Below are 14,609 nucleotides of genomic sequence, written 5' to 3' on the forward strand. Positions count from 1 at the left end.
TTGCACCGAAGTATACAATTTTCCCCCAACTCGTGTACATATATATATAGATTGTTGATATTGTGTTGCCCTGAAAAGCAGTGTATAGGTCTCAATGAATAATAGTGTGATACATTAATTGAGCAAAAAATAATACTATAATTAGTAGGGCAAGTCCAGCTTCTGTACAGATGAATGGCTAAGTCCTGTTGTATAGCAGTATGTATATGAAACACTCCTTTGGAGACCACATATAACATGCTTGGCAGGACTAAGGAGATTAAAGAAAGGTGGAAATAAACAAAAAGAGAGCTCAGAAATACACGTGAGGAGACACATGGGGGAAAGGGTTATTCCTGAGAGAACCAGTGCTTATTCTGCATGCTGTTATTTTCAAAATTTGTTGGATGATATTTTTAAACAAGTACTATTTGGAAGATAGGATCCTTTCTCTTCCCCCTCTGCCCCCCTGCATTCTCTTCCTGTGCATCATTAGGGAAATACCCAAATCATGACAGTGAGAGAATGAGAATGTGAGTAAGTGTTAAATACACTGGGCAGAATCAGCTTTCACCTGTATTTTTTTTTTTCAAGCTGTGAGCACTCTTTAATTACAAGGTTAAAAAAAAAAAAACATACACGTTTAAGACTGGTAACATATGTTGTTGTCAGCATGTATTTAGCACCTGCAGAAATGAACATGGAAAATGTGACAGCCCATAGGTAGAACACCCACTGCGCTGGCTGGGGGACTGTCAACAAATTTTACTTTGTTAATTTTTTTTTTTTTTTTTTTTTTCAAAAAAATCTAAGGGAGAAAAAAACACCTTAATAGCGCAGGTGTTCTGAGCATCATAGAGGATGTAATGAAGAAGACTCAGTAACCCTTTCTAGTGAAAGCCATTACCCATGCTAATATGACTGAAAAACATGGTCTTTTTGTAATTCCAAATTAAAATCATGAGGTTCAATCCTACATACATTTATTAGTAAATTCGTCAGGAATGTTGCCACTGTGGCCCTGCTTATATATTCCTGTCTCTTCCTGCATATCTTTCCTTTTTTAAGCCACTCTTTCTCTTTGTTTCTATTTCTCGTTTTAATTTCTTACACAATCGAAGCACATTATTGAGATTACACAGTGCGGAGGCATGCACTAGGGTGAGGCTTTGCAGGATTGGGCCCCTGGTGATTATGATCCTATTGCTTCTCCAGCAAGTGCAGCTTCTGCAAGGGACGCTGACATGTTCTCCTTTGTGGATTTGCCAGCAGGTGTTGCTGTGTAACTTGTCGCCCACCCTGTTCAGTCAGTGAAAGCTCATTCTCCTAAGCTATGACACCAACTGTCCTGTAACCTCCTGGACTGCTTCTCTAATAAAATGACTCAAATATAAACTGTCCAAGCACCAAGTGCCCGGGAAAAATGTAAGCTACTTTGAATTTTGAAATATATCTTTACCCACAAAGCTGCAATATTTTTATTCAGGCTAAAAGTTGAATGTGGTTTTGGTGGAGGGGAAGTAATAAAAAGAATTGTTGAAATACCGTTGTTATCTGTATCTCTTGCAATGATATTTCTACTGATAATTGGTTTTATATGTATTACAGCAATGCTTAGGGATTCTGGCTGGTGAGACACTGTGGGAATCTTTCTGCTGATTTGGGGCACTTTGTATCAAATCTGTATGCCTGGATAGGGAAAGACTGTCTGATCCAAAAGCTTACGGTTAAGAATGTAAACTTGAACCAGGCCAAATGAACACACTTTTTCTTAGAAGTGCTAAAATGAAGTTGATGATATAAAAGATTTATTTATGAAAAGACCTTAAATTACATGATTCCTATGCAAACAGCCATGTAACCTGTTGAATATGCCTCAGCTTTCTGTCAGCTGGACCATCTGTCCTAATGGCACAGCTTGTTTAGCCTTCCTGCCGTTGGTGTCTGCCTGGATTGCCAAAAAGGAATTCACTTGAGTTTTTGGTGAATATTTCTCCACTAGATTAAGACTGAGGACATCAAGTTGTGCTGTAGAACTGTCAACAGAGGATGATAATTTCTTGGTTATTAGTTTTGGTTCTAAATGTGCAGTCAGTGAGTATTAAAAAATTAAAACAAATGATACTGTTGTTCATGTGACTCTGCCATGATGTGAGGGTTTTTATGTCAATATCTGTGTTAATGTTTGCTTTTGACTTACTAAAATAGCATGCCTTTGTGTTGGTGTAGACGAGGAAGAAGATAGAGGGGAATGAACCAAAACCCAAATTAGTTAGGGGCAAAGAGATACCTTTTCCTCCTTTGTGTAGGAGGTGGAGTCAGAGCCTGTGTGTGTTTCTTGGATGCAGTGTGTTTCAAGAGAACCAAGGGTTTTCCTTTCCTCTTTGCAGCTAACAGTCACTCCATGGACTTTGCTTCTATGCACTGCAGTCCTAATGGATATCTGAGTCCTCCTTACTCTTGAGGTTTGGTCTGGTACTTGGTGTGTTTCCTGAAAGATCTCAGAAGCCCCTGGAGTCTCCTAAGGATCTGGCATTAAGGAAGCTCCAAAATGTGCAGTGTTCCCTGGAGTAAGCTTGTAACCAGTATGAAAAGCAGATGTTGTGACCTTTATGATGGAAGCTGAGATGCTAGTGGCTGCACAGGAATATGTCTACTGTCCCTGATACAAATTTGGCCAGAGCACAAGTGAGGAAGCCTCTTGGTTTTTCATTTTATGAGTTTTACCTGACTTTTGTGCAAGCCCTAGCTGAAGGACAGAACAAAAAGTTTGTGTCAGTTTTCCTGTTTCTCAGATCCAGTCTTCATCACTAATTTGAAGTGCATATTAATCCTTCTTAAAGCAGTTAATTGCTTTGCAGAATGACTTCCAGCTGGGAAGATAAATTGGACTTCCCCCTGACCCTGCCTGTTACCAGTATGTATTGTAGTGTTAGATACCAAATTCAGGACAAAAGAGCAGCTTTTGCTCCAAGCTTCTCCTAGAAGAAAAATAGAGATTTAAAAATTACAATGCTGAAAAAATCCTGAAGTAGTGAATCCATAAAGGCCAGGTGTTGCTTATTGGTGTTGAGCAAAATATTTGGGGTAATACAAAGCTAATATATAAGATATTATTTTAATAAGAATTTGAAGCAAGTTTGCTTTAGCTTTTTGCTGTGGTGTTAACTGTGATTCCAGCCTGACTCATATCTGTTCAGGAAGTGCAGAAAATGTTCCTAATGAATATGTAATACATAAGCTCATATTTCATATATTCAAAATAGTCTATGAATGCACAGAGTGTTTTGCTATCATATAGGTAGGCAGGATAGCTGAAGCTGCATGAGGGAATGACAGCACTCTCCATGCTTGAGATGTGACAGTTTTAAAAAAAAAAAAGAGGAAGATATCTAGTGGTCTCTGTTTGCAAGGTTACAATGAGCAGTGTAAAATATAACAAACTAAACCCCATTACTGCCGTGCTGAGCAGCAGTCAGTTGTGGAGTTGCAGTGTAGAGATACCAGTGGCTGTGTTTGGAAGAGGCATTTGGCAGGGCCCTGGAAACTGCACGTTTCGCACTTCAGAGTGGAGGTTAGCCAGGGGTTTGCTAGGGTCCCAGAGGGGCTATCAGCGTAACTAGAATCTGTTTGCAGTAATCGGTGGCAGTGTTGACAGAATGTTCCAAACCATCTGCTCAAGGGGATGGCGTTAACTCTATCAAATCCTTGTATTTTAAGAATGCTGATCTCTGGACCCAGGAGGATTGGTGACAGGGAGTTCTTGCCAGGCCTGCATAGTTCGCCTTCATCTCATCACCAAATACACTAATGCCCCCTAGACAAGTTGCTAAATATGTGTGAAATTAGAGAAACAGAATTATGGAATGGAGGAATAACACACAGAAAATTTCCTACTCTGTCAGTGGTTCTTATCTCTGTTTTAATTATAATAAAAATGTCTTCTTCAACATGCAAACATACTTTTTAAAAAAGTAATGATCATTTGCTACAGAGATATAGGGATCACAGTGTTTAACGTGATAAAGTGATTGAAATACGCATACAGGCCTTTCACTAACCCTGTTGCATCTCTGAGTTTAGAAGAAGTTGCTGGCTTTGGGAAAATTGTCTCATTTTTAGCAAATACCAAGCTGGTTAACAGCTTTGCACAGAATATGCTGATAGTTTTAATGTGATATTAAGCTAATATTTTGCCCTAAGTGTTAAGGGCCCAGAACATTACTTTGCATATCTCTTTACATTTCTTTTATTCAAAGTGTTCTGAGCATTACAGAGAAAAAAAGGGATCATGCGTACAGGGTTACTCACAAGGATTAGGTTTAGTCTAGTGATACTAAAGTCCCTTGGCTTCTTGTGTTGCCAGTAGGGAGGGAGAGAAGCTCCTCCAGGACATTTCTAGAAGCACACATCTTTTGCCTTTTTCCCACAGCAAGTGTGTGTAGGGAGATCAACCTCATTAGGTTTTTGTGAATACCTCCCTCCTCTTAGTGCGTATGAGTCATCCCTCTGACATCTGTAGAATTACTCTTATCATCATTGTAATATTAGGAGACACATATTGTGTTTACTTTAAGTGGCAAGGTTTAGTGGGGGGGGGTACAGCCCCTGTGAAAAGAGGCCTGGAGCTGCCCCCATGTTGGATAGAGCCACTCCAGCCAGCTCCAAAATGGTGCCACTACTGGTCAAAGCAGAGCCCATCAGGGAATGCTGGTGGTGCCTCTGTGAAAACACATTTGAGAAGGGATAACAAACTGTTGAGCAGCTGAGAGATGAGAGGAGGCAGACAGGTAAGGTTAACGCACTACACATATGTAACACATTAATGTGATGGATCAGACCAAAGCTCTGTATAGCCCACCATCATGTTCCCGTTGGCACTTGATAGCATAGAAGAAGAGAATATAAGAACTAGGTAAGATGTATATAATTCTTTCCATGATATTCTCCTTTGAGTAACAAGGGGCTCAGGCACGGTATTCAGGCTGTTGTATTTAATAGTAGGGACCTTTCTTTGCTGAATGCATTGCATCACTTTTTCCCTTTTGAAAACCAGAACTTATTTATGATCATTGGTTATATAATTTAATCAAATTGGTAACATACATACTCTGTGTGTTTAATGAAAATATCAGGCAGGAGCTTTTAAAGGCACCTTTGCTTTTTTTCTGTTGTTAGAAACAGTGACTAACAGTTCCCCCCTCCTTGAAATTCATGACCACACTGTTCTCAGTGAGGCTGAGATGTTCAAGACAAAAGCTGTTTTATATCTGTTCATCTGTGTTGCTTTTTTCTGGCATCCGTATCTTCCAAGAAGTGTGGTCAATCTGTCAGTATATATTAGATTTATGTGGTACCACAATTATATTCTTTCATTTTCTGAACTGATTTGCTAGTAATTCCTAATACTATTTGCATTTTTACTGGTAGTTAAGCCCCAAGTTGAAAACTAGGGTACAACTCAGCAGTTTCATGTTTGAGTTTCTTTAGAGCTCTCGGGTAAACTGTGTAGCTCTAGAAACTTGTGACTATTCAATTTAGTTCTTTCCTCTAAAATTCCTTCTTCCAACGCTATTTTTGACTTTAAGTATAGTCACAGCTAATACTGGAGTTTGCCTTGTCTCAATGGGCAAGTCTTCCAAAGGCAGTAGATTCTCATTTTTATAGTCTGAATACCAGAAAACAGAGTTGTTATCGTTTGTTCTGAAAATGTCTCATCCATAAGTTTCTTCAGCAGCAATAGAATTAGAAATTTGAAACGGCTACTGTTTTAAGTTCTGAAAATATTTTGGAGAACTTCAGAACTATTTTAGCTTAATTTTCCTTAAACCCTAAAAGATTTTTCCTTAAGATATAGCTTTATGATAGTTGCAGACAGAATTTCAGGTTTTTAGGTGAAAGACCTAAGTATCAGTAAACATCCAAATGCATGTAGTAATGACTTGAGAGAAGCTTTACAATTCAAATTGTTTCAAATGCCCATTGGGTGCCACAATTCCTTTATAGTTATTTTGAATCTTGGAAGCTATTCTAGCAGCTCTGGGCACTGTGGGATAATCCAGAGTACAGTATACAAAAATACATAACTAGGGATATTGCAAAAGGAGTAAATAACTAAAATTTCCTTCTTGGCCCCCCTGTAGGTACTTTCAGATTCCTTTTGAGTTCAAGCCTCTAAGACTTACCACTCTTGTTTGTAAGCGTGACCACAATGTATATCTAACAAAATACTGCTTGCTTTCCAATTTTTCTTGAGAAGGGTTAGTGTGAAAAGCCCTATCATTACTGTAGTATGTGGGGTGTATATAGCAGGTCTCTTATCTGCTTAGAGACAGAGGATAGGAGAGGTGCTGATACCTAGGAAAAGAGTAGGTGAACTTATGGGTTGCACTACTTGAATTCTGTAATACTGATGTGCTAACCATCACTTGTGGTGTGGTGCAAGTTGTCATTCCAGCATATTGCGATCAAGTATGTCAGAGTAAGACTTGTTATTATCTTCTGAATGTTTTTTCTGCTGATCTGAAAAAAAAATTGTGACAAGTAGGAAATTCAATGTCATTTATTTTGTTGTTTTGGTGTTTCAGGGGAGGTAGTAAAAGGGAGGGAGACTCGTTTTACTGGAAGAAATGCTTGAGGGCTTTTGCTAGTCCCTTTAGTGCATCTCATCTCTTGCGCTTGCTTCATGCACTACAGTTCCTTGTAGCTTATTTTTCAGCTGCTTCAATGAGTACACACATCATATTTCATCTCCTATGGCTGCTTCATAGAATTACTTTAGTGTTTCTGTTAATCTGTTAATCTTCCATCCTGCTCTGTCCACCCCTTCAGCTCAGTAATGTACAGAGGAAGTAATTCTAGCAGTTGTGACTGACACTTTTTCAATGACAATACATAATATTTGCTCTAGTTTAACTATGACTCCATTCCTCCTGCTTTTATTAAAGGTAAATATAAGTGGTTTCGCACTGTCCAGATTAGCACCCTACCCATTCAACTTCAATTGCTCCCCCGGCCCCCATGGGAAAAATAGAAAAACTCCATAAGTACTTAGACTGAAGAATAAATATTTTGTTAACTTTTCCAATAAGTTTGTTATGGTAATACATACAATGAAAAAAGCGATGACATGCACAACTATTACTACGCATGTAGACAGTTGAGATAGCACTTGAAAGAATTAAATAGTAAACAGTATTCTAAATTTGGCTAATCATTCAAAGTCATCTTTTTGCTGTAAAGAATTAACTGTTTTGTATTTCAAGGCAGTTTAAATACTGTCTGGCATACTAAAATGTATTTGTTAATAATGCTTATTACAGTTTAATGATCCTTAAAATTTTCAATGAATGTCAGCTTTAACTTTGTTTCTATACTTTTCATGTTAAGAAATTTTCCTTGCGCAACTCCTTGAAAAAATACGGAATTTAATTTTTTTTAAAAAAATCAAAAAATACATCTCTAGATGTAAACTTATTAGATATTCATACTGAAAACCTCAGCGTGGAGGGAACAAGAACTGTCTGACCTACGTAGTCCATCCAGATAGCACATTTTTCAAGTATTAAACATAGCAAAATGTGAATAAAAGTCTCTCTATAAAAATTATTTTGTAAGTTGAATAAGAAATAAATATAAAAGGAAATCAAATGATTCACAAGCAGAATGTCAAAAGTTATTGAAACATTTTGGGAACTAATCACTTGGCTTTGTTTCTTATGATACAAATTTAGGTGTTGGGTTTTTTATCCAACTAAAATATGTTTGAAGAAGGTATTCCCTGAAGTTGTGCATTAGGAATATTGGTTTTGTTACCTTATATTTATAAATTTACATTGTATTTTTTAAGGGTGTGAAATGTTAAACTGCTTGCTGCTCTTCTTGCTTTGTCATCTTAGTTTCTGTTCTTTGCCAGTGAAAATATGCAAATAATTTTGTTGTATAGAGATTTTGCTTTCCTATCACATTCCATTTTGTATTTCTAAATTCTGATTTGTTTGTTTGTGAAAACAATTCCACACACCTAAAATTCAGCCCTAGATTTTAAGGCCTTATGTTAAACCTTAAATACTCATCATGTTTATCAAGATGAATGTGGATATCCCATGTGAAACATGTTGAATTTAGTTCCAATTTGGTTGATAATTGGATATTTGGCAAAAACATGGTGGGAAACAGAGAACCAAAATTATTAATAACACAAATTCCTCTGGGTTTGTGTATAAAATTGTCACAATAAAATTTTTCAATTTTTTAAAGTATGTTAAAGTTTTAAGTATTCTAGAAGGGTTCTGTGATGCGTTTCTAGGTATGTAAGTTATTGTTTAATATTTCTTTACCTTTATATTTTCACTGCAAGGAACTCTGTATTTTCTTCAATGGATTTTTAGATAGAAGTAATTTCCTTGAATTAGTTGCACTGATGATTTTGAGAAGCAGATTATTTATAGAGCCAACATGTTGACACACTATCAACCGTTTTAAAAAAAAAAAAAAAAAAAAAAAAAAAGACTAATAAGGTTAATTGTCATATGAACCTTCCTCTGTAGTCTGCAATCTGTAGGCTTTGATTGTTTCTCTGGGGGAAACTCTGCCCAGATGGTATTTTCCTCAAGGCCCTGACCCACAAGAGGCCTGTGGAGATGGAGAACAAGGTGCATCTCCACAGACTAATTAATTTACTATTATAGCACCTGTTCCAGAATAGATAGGGCTGGAAAGGAAAACAGTCCCTGGGCACAGTGGTAGGCTCACTGGTAAATGGATTTGAGCTGATTATATTAAGCTGATGCTTTGATCATCTAAAGGCGTTAAAATGGAAATATGTTTTTGCTGGCTGTTGGCCTCCATGTGAGTGCAGTTTGTATTATAAGTGAGCAGTAAGGAAAAAGCTGTTTTGGACTCGAGTAAATAGCTTTTAAAAAGTGCACAAGAAAAGTGCACTTGCCTGCATTTCAAATTCAGGAATATTAACAGACAGGATCATTTGCACTTGAAGCATTTTTTTAGATCTTTCAGTATTTTTTTCATATTCTACTAAGCCATCAGTATGAAACCCTAGAAACACATCTATTTTCTGTCATTCATAGGGTGTCAATACATATTCTTGCCCTTGATTAAAGGATGTTTTGGGTGTTTAAAGAATTGAATTCTATCTGTAGGAAATAGAAATAACCTCTTCAGTAAAATCTTGGCAAACTGTGTGATTAAATGCTGATCGAATGGTAACAGGCAATGGCAAATCCTTGTGTAAACATTTCTGGGTAGTAAGTGGATTTACAATGTGTTAATCTGTACTCACTTTCACTTTATTGCCATTTGGATTCCCAGAAGGATTAGCTGTAATTTTATTGGCCCTATGAGGCTGTACTGTTATTTCCCTTTAAATCAACTCAGTGGTTTTTTAGTTAGGTTTTTTTTTTTTTCATTTTATTTATTTAACAAGCATGGATTCTGTAAGCTGTAGGGTAAAATTAACTGACCCTTGCTATTGTAAGGTTAAAAGTGTATCTAATTAAGGTCCTGTTAAATAATGCTTTCTTTAAAGCAGCAGCAAAATTACAAGCAATATCAAAGCTAAATAGCATATATAGTATTGATGTTCAAGGCAGAAGAATTTTCTCCGTCAAATACAGAAATGTTTTCAAATGCATATATTATTTTAAAAGCAAATTTACATGATTGTATCATAAGTAAATTAATCTGTATGTTATCATAAAAAATATAACATTATGGTATAACCCACTTGCTAAGGAGCTGTAAATGAACAGGATTCTAGATGTTTGCATGATTTATTTTAACAACAGCATGGCACTCAAACCCCTGATGGATTAATAAAATTCAGTGCAACTTGTGTTGTGCAGCTTCTTTAAGAAAAATTGGTTTTTAAAGTAGTTAGCAAAGTTAGTTGATATTGTTTGCTACAAACAGCAGAAAGAGAATAGAGAATCATAAAGCAATAATAAAAATATGTTGATCACTAAAATTTTGGCATTTCTTGAGAATCGGTAGAGTAAAATAGGCAAGAAAGCTATTTAACACCTTCGAATTTGTACACTTTCGTGTACTGCATTGTGGGATGAGGGAGGTGGCTTTCATAAGGGAACAGAGTCTGGGTTGTGGGTGCAACTACTTCACAGTTGGTCACAGATTTCCAGTGGCAGCGCATTACTGTAGCGCACAGTGAACTTTCTGGTTAGTACTGGGGCTCTGTGTCTTGATGTTAAATTCTGCACTGAACTGTGGTAAATGGTATGCTGCACAAGGTGAAAACCAAACATAAAGGTTGGTGTAGGTTGGTAATTAAAACTGAAGGCCACAATTTGGGCTTAATCTTAGTGCTTCCTTTGTTCAGACTCAATGATTCCAAATAAGATACTTGAATCAAAGGTAAAGCATCTTTGACTTGTAGGGGGAAAGACCTATGTTTTGCAAGATGATAGAAAAGATGAAAGATTAGCTTAAAGGCATTGTTTTAAAGTGGTGGGGTATAATTAGTAACTTTTTCCCAATACAAACAAACCAAAAAAAAAAGGAACCCCCAAAATAATTTGTTTGAACTGTGTATTCTGTTCCAGGATGTAATTTCTTAATCTTTTGAGATAAAGATGACTATATGAAGGTCTACAAGCACCTTTCTATAAATATTTGTCCTGAAGATACATAGCAGCCCATTTTTTAAAATAGATATATTCTGAAAGAAACATGCTAAAATATTTCCATAGAATTGTCAGTTGGCTATGGGGAAGGTAAGATCTGGACTAAATTTGGTGCTGTAAGCTCAAACCACACTGCTCTGTACCAAGGAACCAGGGTAAATACTTGGAAACTGATCAGGCTTGGGACAGCTCATGAGACTCAAAAAAGGTGGAAGTATGAAAAGGAAGGGTACAACAGATTGACTTAGAATGAAGGACAGAACACAGTAAGGTTTTCATCAAGTAAGATGAAAGCTATTTCACACATGCTTTTATTTTTCCATACTTTTTTGCAACTTTGAGCAACAACATGCTGCAAGAGAACAATTATAAGTAACTTAAAAGACTTTAAATCCCTAATTATTGTGTAAAGGAAGACTCTATGAACTCTGGAGACTGATTTATCAATTAAAAGTGCTCATAAGGATCACTGAAATGGCTGAAACTCTCAGAACTTTGACAGCAAAATTGCTTCCTGTGCCTGCCACTCTGGTTAACTGTATAAAGATGGCACTCTAGCAAATGCATGAACTTGTATATGTATCACTTAACCTAAAACCTATTCCTCCCAAGCTTCCTTGTTCCTTTCTTTTTTTCCTTCCCTTCTTCCTCAAGTTTTAAATCTTTTAAAAAACATTGGATCCTTTCAGAAAAAGAGAACAAGTATCTCTCTCCATCTGTTTCATCAGATACTTTAAGAAAAAGGAGGTTGATCCATATTTACTGTCTTTTTGGTACAGATTTCCAAGCTCCATTCCACTTCAGATTTTGGCATGCTGTTTCTGCTGTTGGCTTTTGACTCCTTTCTTCTTGTCACTGATCAGCAGTGTCTTCTTAGCAGCTCCTCAATGGGTAAAGGAGAGGGAATGTCCCTGTCAGCGTGAAACTTTTGTGCTACGCTTTGGGCTCCTAAAAATAGCAGGAGATTGAGCACTTTTTAAAAACCCAGAAGTAGGCTCTTGTTATCATCAATCACCCAAAGAAATGGAGAGATTTTATCAGATGAAACTTGGAACAAGCCAGTTGAGAGACTGCCAAAACATTAAACTAGAAAACTAGAAATAAGCACAAACTCCAGACTAGAGGTTTTCCTCTCTTATGATGAAAAATTTTTACAGAAAATTTAAAGCTTGTTTTCACAAAGAGAAGGAATTTTTTAATCTGAAGTCTGCATAGCTAAAAGTACACCTAGAAAAAAACAGTTTGGGAAAGAGAGAAAAAACAAAATGAGGAGAATGCCCAAGGCAGGATGGCTGGAGACTTGGCAAATAAGGAAACATCTGGTGAAAGCAATTCATCTGTTTGTAGGCTGAGTTTTTCTAAACCACTTAACTGCTACAGTTGTGAAATCAGCAGGTATTAGCTTGTTAGTGCTCATCTTTTTTAAAAATTCTACTTATGCCATTTGATTAAAACAAGGAGCGACAGGTAACTGAGAGCAGAGCTCTTGTTATTAAGATTTCCAGTGGATTGTTTTAATGTTGGAACAAACCGTCAGTTAAATTCAGTCAAAACTTTGTGATGTTCGTAGCCTTATGTATGAAGAAATATATATAGTAATAAAAATATACATACACCATTATGTATGAAGAAAGTACTTTCAAAACTATCCAATAATAAATAGCATTTTTCATTTCATATGGTGTGAAGCACTTTTAGTACAGAAGCAATTTTTCTGAAAGTGATGATAAAATAGGAGACTGGGCATCTGGACGATGTTTATCTATCATGGTTTATCAAAAAAACCTGGCTTGTGTTTATTTTCAGTTACCTGTCCATTCAGAAAGAATAATGCTGAAGAACAGCGTTTGTAGCTACCCCATGTCCCCAGCTACTTTAGGAGACAGCATCTGTTTGTATATTAATTTTAAATGGATGACTCTCAAATCACCTTAGTCATAAGCAGAGATGGGAAAATTTTAAAGTTCAAATTGATCAGTATAAGGCTTGCTTATTTTGTAAGTCATAAGCTGTTTGCTGAATAGTATTAGACCAAGCTGTTGCTTCACTGTATCTTATAACAATATTTGAAGTTACAGCGGTCTTTGCAAATTGATACTCAGAAGGCTGTTTGCAGTTTTCTATTACACAAATGTAGTGATTAGCAGACTTTATTAAAAATAGGTTCATATTCAACTAGTATTCGATGACATGCATGCTTTTAAATGCATGACACTGGCTCAGTTTTTATTTTTTCTGATTTATGTAATGGAGGAGTATTATTGTAACAATGTTCTGTCATTACTCTGGTTTGCTATTTATTATGCAATTTACCTTCATTGCAATTATACTCTGCTGATTAAAAGCACTATGCAAACTTCTAAAAAAGTAGTAATATATATTTTTTTAACTTTTTTTTTTTTAATATGAACTTGATGCTGTACAAGGACCAGCCTATTTGAAGACTGGGATAAGTGGTTAGAAACTGAAATAGCCAGATTGCCATTTCTGGTAGAGGCAGTGTGGATTGTCAGCCCAACCTTGTTGATATAGGGACAATATCTGTCTATGGCAGGGTTACCAGTAGAGTTCACTTTGCTGGCTGTCGATGTACATTGCTACCATAAGAATTAAAAAACTAACTTAACCCTGATAGCTTTGATGCTGGTATGAAAAGCTGAAAAATCACAGGAAAGCTACTTAAGAAAGGTAATCATATAAATATTAGAATGAAAGAAGAAAGGAGCTGAACAAGTAGGGGTGTAACACAATTGTCTCTGTACCATTAAAGGACAACCAGCCAGGCTGTTCTGAGGATCAGATGAATATGGAAGAAGTTTCATGTTCCCATTTAAACTGACGGCATAAAGAGAAAGCTGCATCTTTTCTGGGTGAAGGTGGACACAAATGTAGTACCTGTGAAATGCTACTACTTAGAAGTTTAGTTATTAAGCAGGAATATAGTGTTGGCTTTGCTCTGGTTGTGCTTGGTAAGAATTGTATAAAAGTGTATTTCATTCTCTGAAACAGTTGGGTTTTGTATAGTTCTATTAATAATATAGTGAGCATCAAGCAAAAAATATCTTTTGAGAAGTATGAGCTATGGGAATTTTATTAATCTCCTGAACTGGAACTGTAGAGGCTTAGAAAGCTTAAATCAAGGGCATCCAAATTTTGCCCAACTGAGGGCTGTGTTGGCATCTTGTCTGGAGCTTGAGGGTTGAATCTCATTGATTATTGCTGGCCTTCTCTTTAACATGGAGCTGCAGCTAAAGGAGATAAGCTCAAAACTAGAGAGTAAAACATTCCTGGTACCTGCACTAGAGCCTGGGGGTTTATGTATTAAAATGACTGTGTATACAGCAGAAAGCACTGTTGTTCTTTTTTTCACCCCTCAATAGTTTTCATGTTCACTGATTTCAAGATATACTAGCTTGGAATCTAAGATTCAGGATGATTTATTTCTGCTTAAAGTGTCAACAACAGTAATAAAGTCTCTGTATGCAATAATTAGGTGATTTAATCTAACCTGTACCTGTCATTTCACTTGCAGAACCCTCTTCAAATTGTGAAGATTTGGTTTCTAGTGACCGATTCTGAAACTGCATAAAGTATCTTAGAACAAGTATCCAATAACAAATTAACAGAGAAATTTACTTTAATTTTAAGCATTGCCTGTAGTAGGTTCCTTTTCTTCCTTCTTGCTGGAGACTTTTAACAGTATATTAGTATATATATAATAATATATACCAGTGTACACAGTATCTTAAATTACACCTGTTGAATACATTAGTAAATAACTTTGCTTTACTTAAAACAGCAATTTGGATTCTTCAGGGTTCCAAGAACAATTTTACTGCAGGCAAGTAAGAAGTATGTTCTGGTCAAGCATTAGAACGTCGTGTGTATATGTGTATTTGATGAATCCACCACTCTGCTTTTTGCACTTGTTGATTATTTTCAGTGATACAACATTTTTGTTATATCTTTTAC

The 14,609-nt window shown here is 36.3% G+C and overlaps 1 protein-coding gene across 1 annotated transcript in view; it reads left to right on the plus strand.

The window, feature by feature from the left end:
* Positions 1-14,333, plus strand: part of LOC308072755 (uncharacterized protein) — a 107,451-nt gene extending 93,118 nt beyond the window's left edge. Inside the window, exon 6 of the mRNA XM_080410072.1 lies at positions 1-14,333. This exon is cut by the window's left edge and continues 24,476 nt beyond it. The gene's annotated coding sequence lies outside the window, so the exon portion shown is untranslated.
* Positions 14,334-14,609: the final 276 nt, after the last annotated feature.

The sequence above is a fragment of the Falco punctatus genome, assembly GCF_963210335.1.
Source record: "Falco punctatus genome assembly, chromosome: 13".
Classification (NCBI taxonomy): Eukaryota; Metazoa; Chordata; class Aves; order Falconiformes; family Falconidae; genus Falco; species Falco punctatus.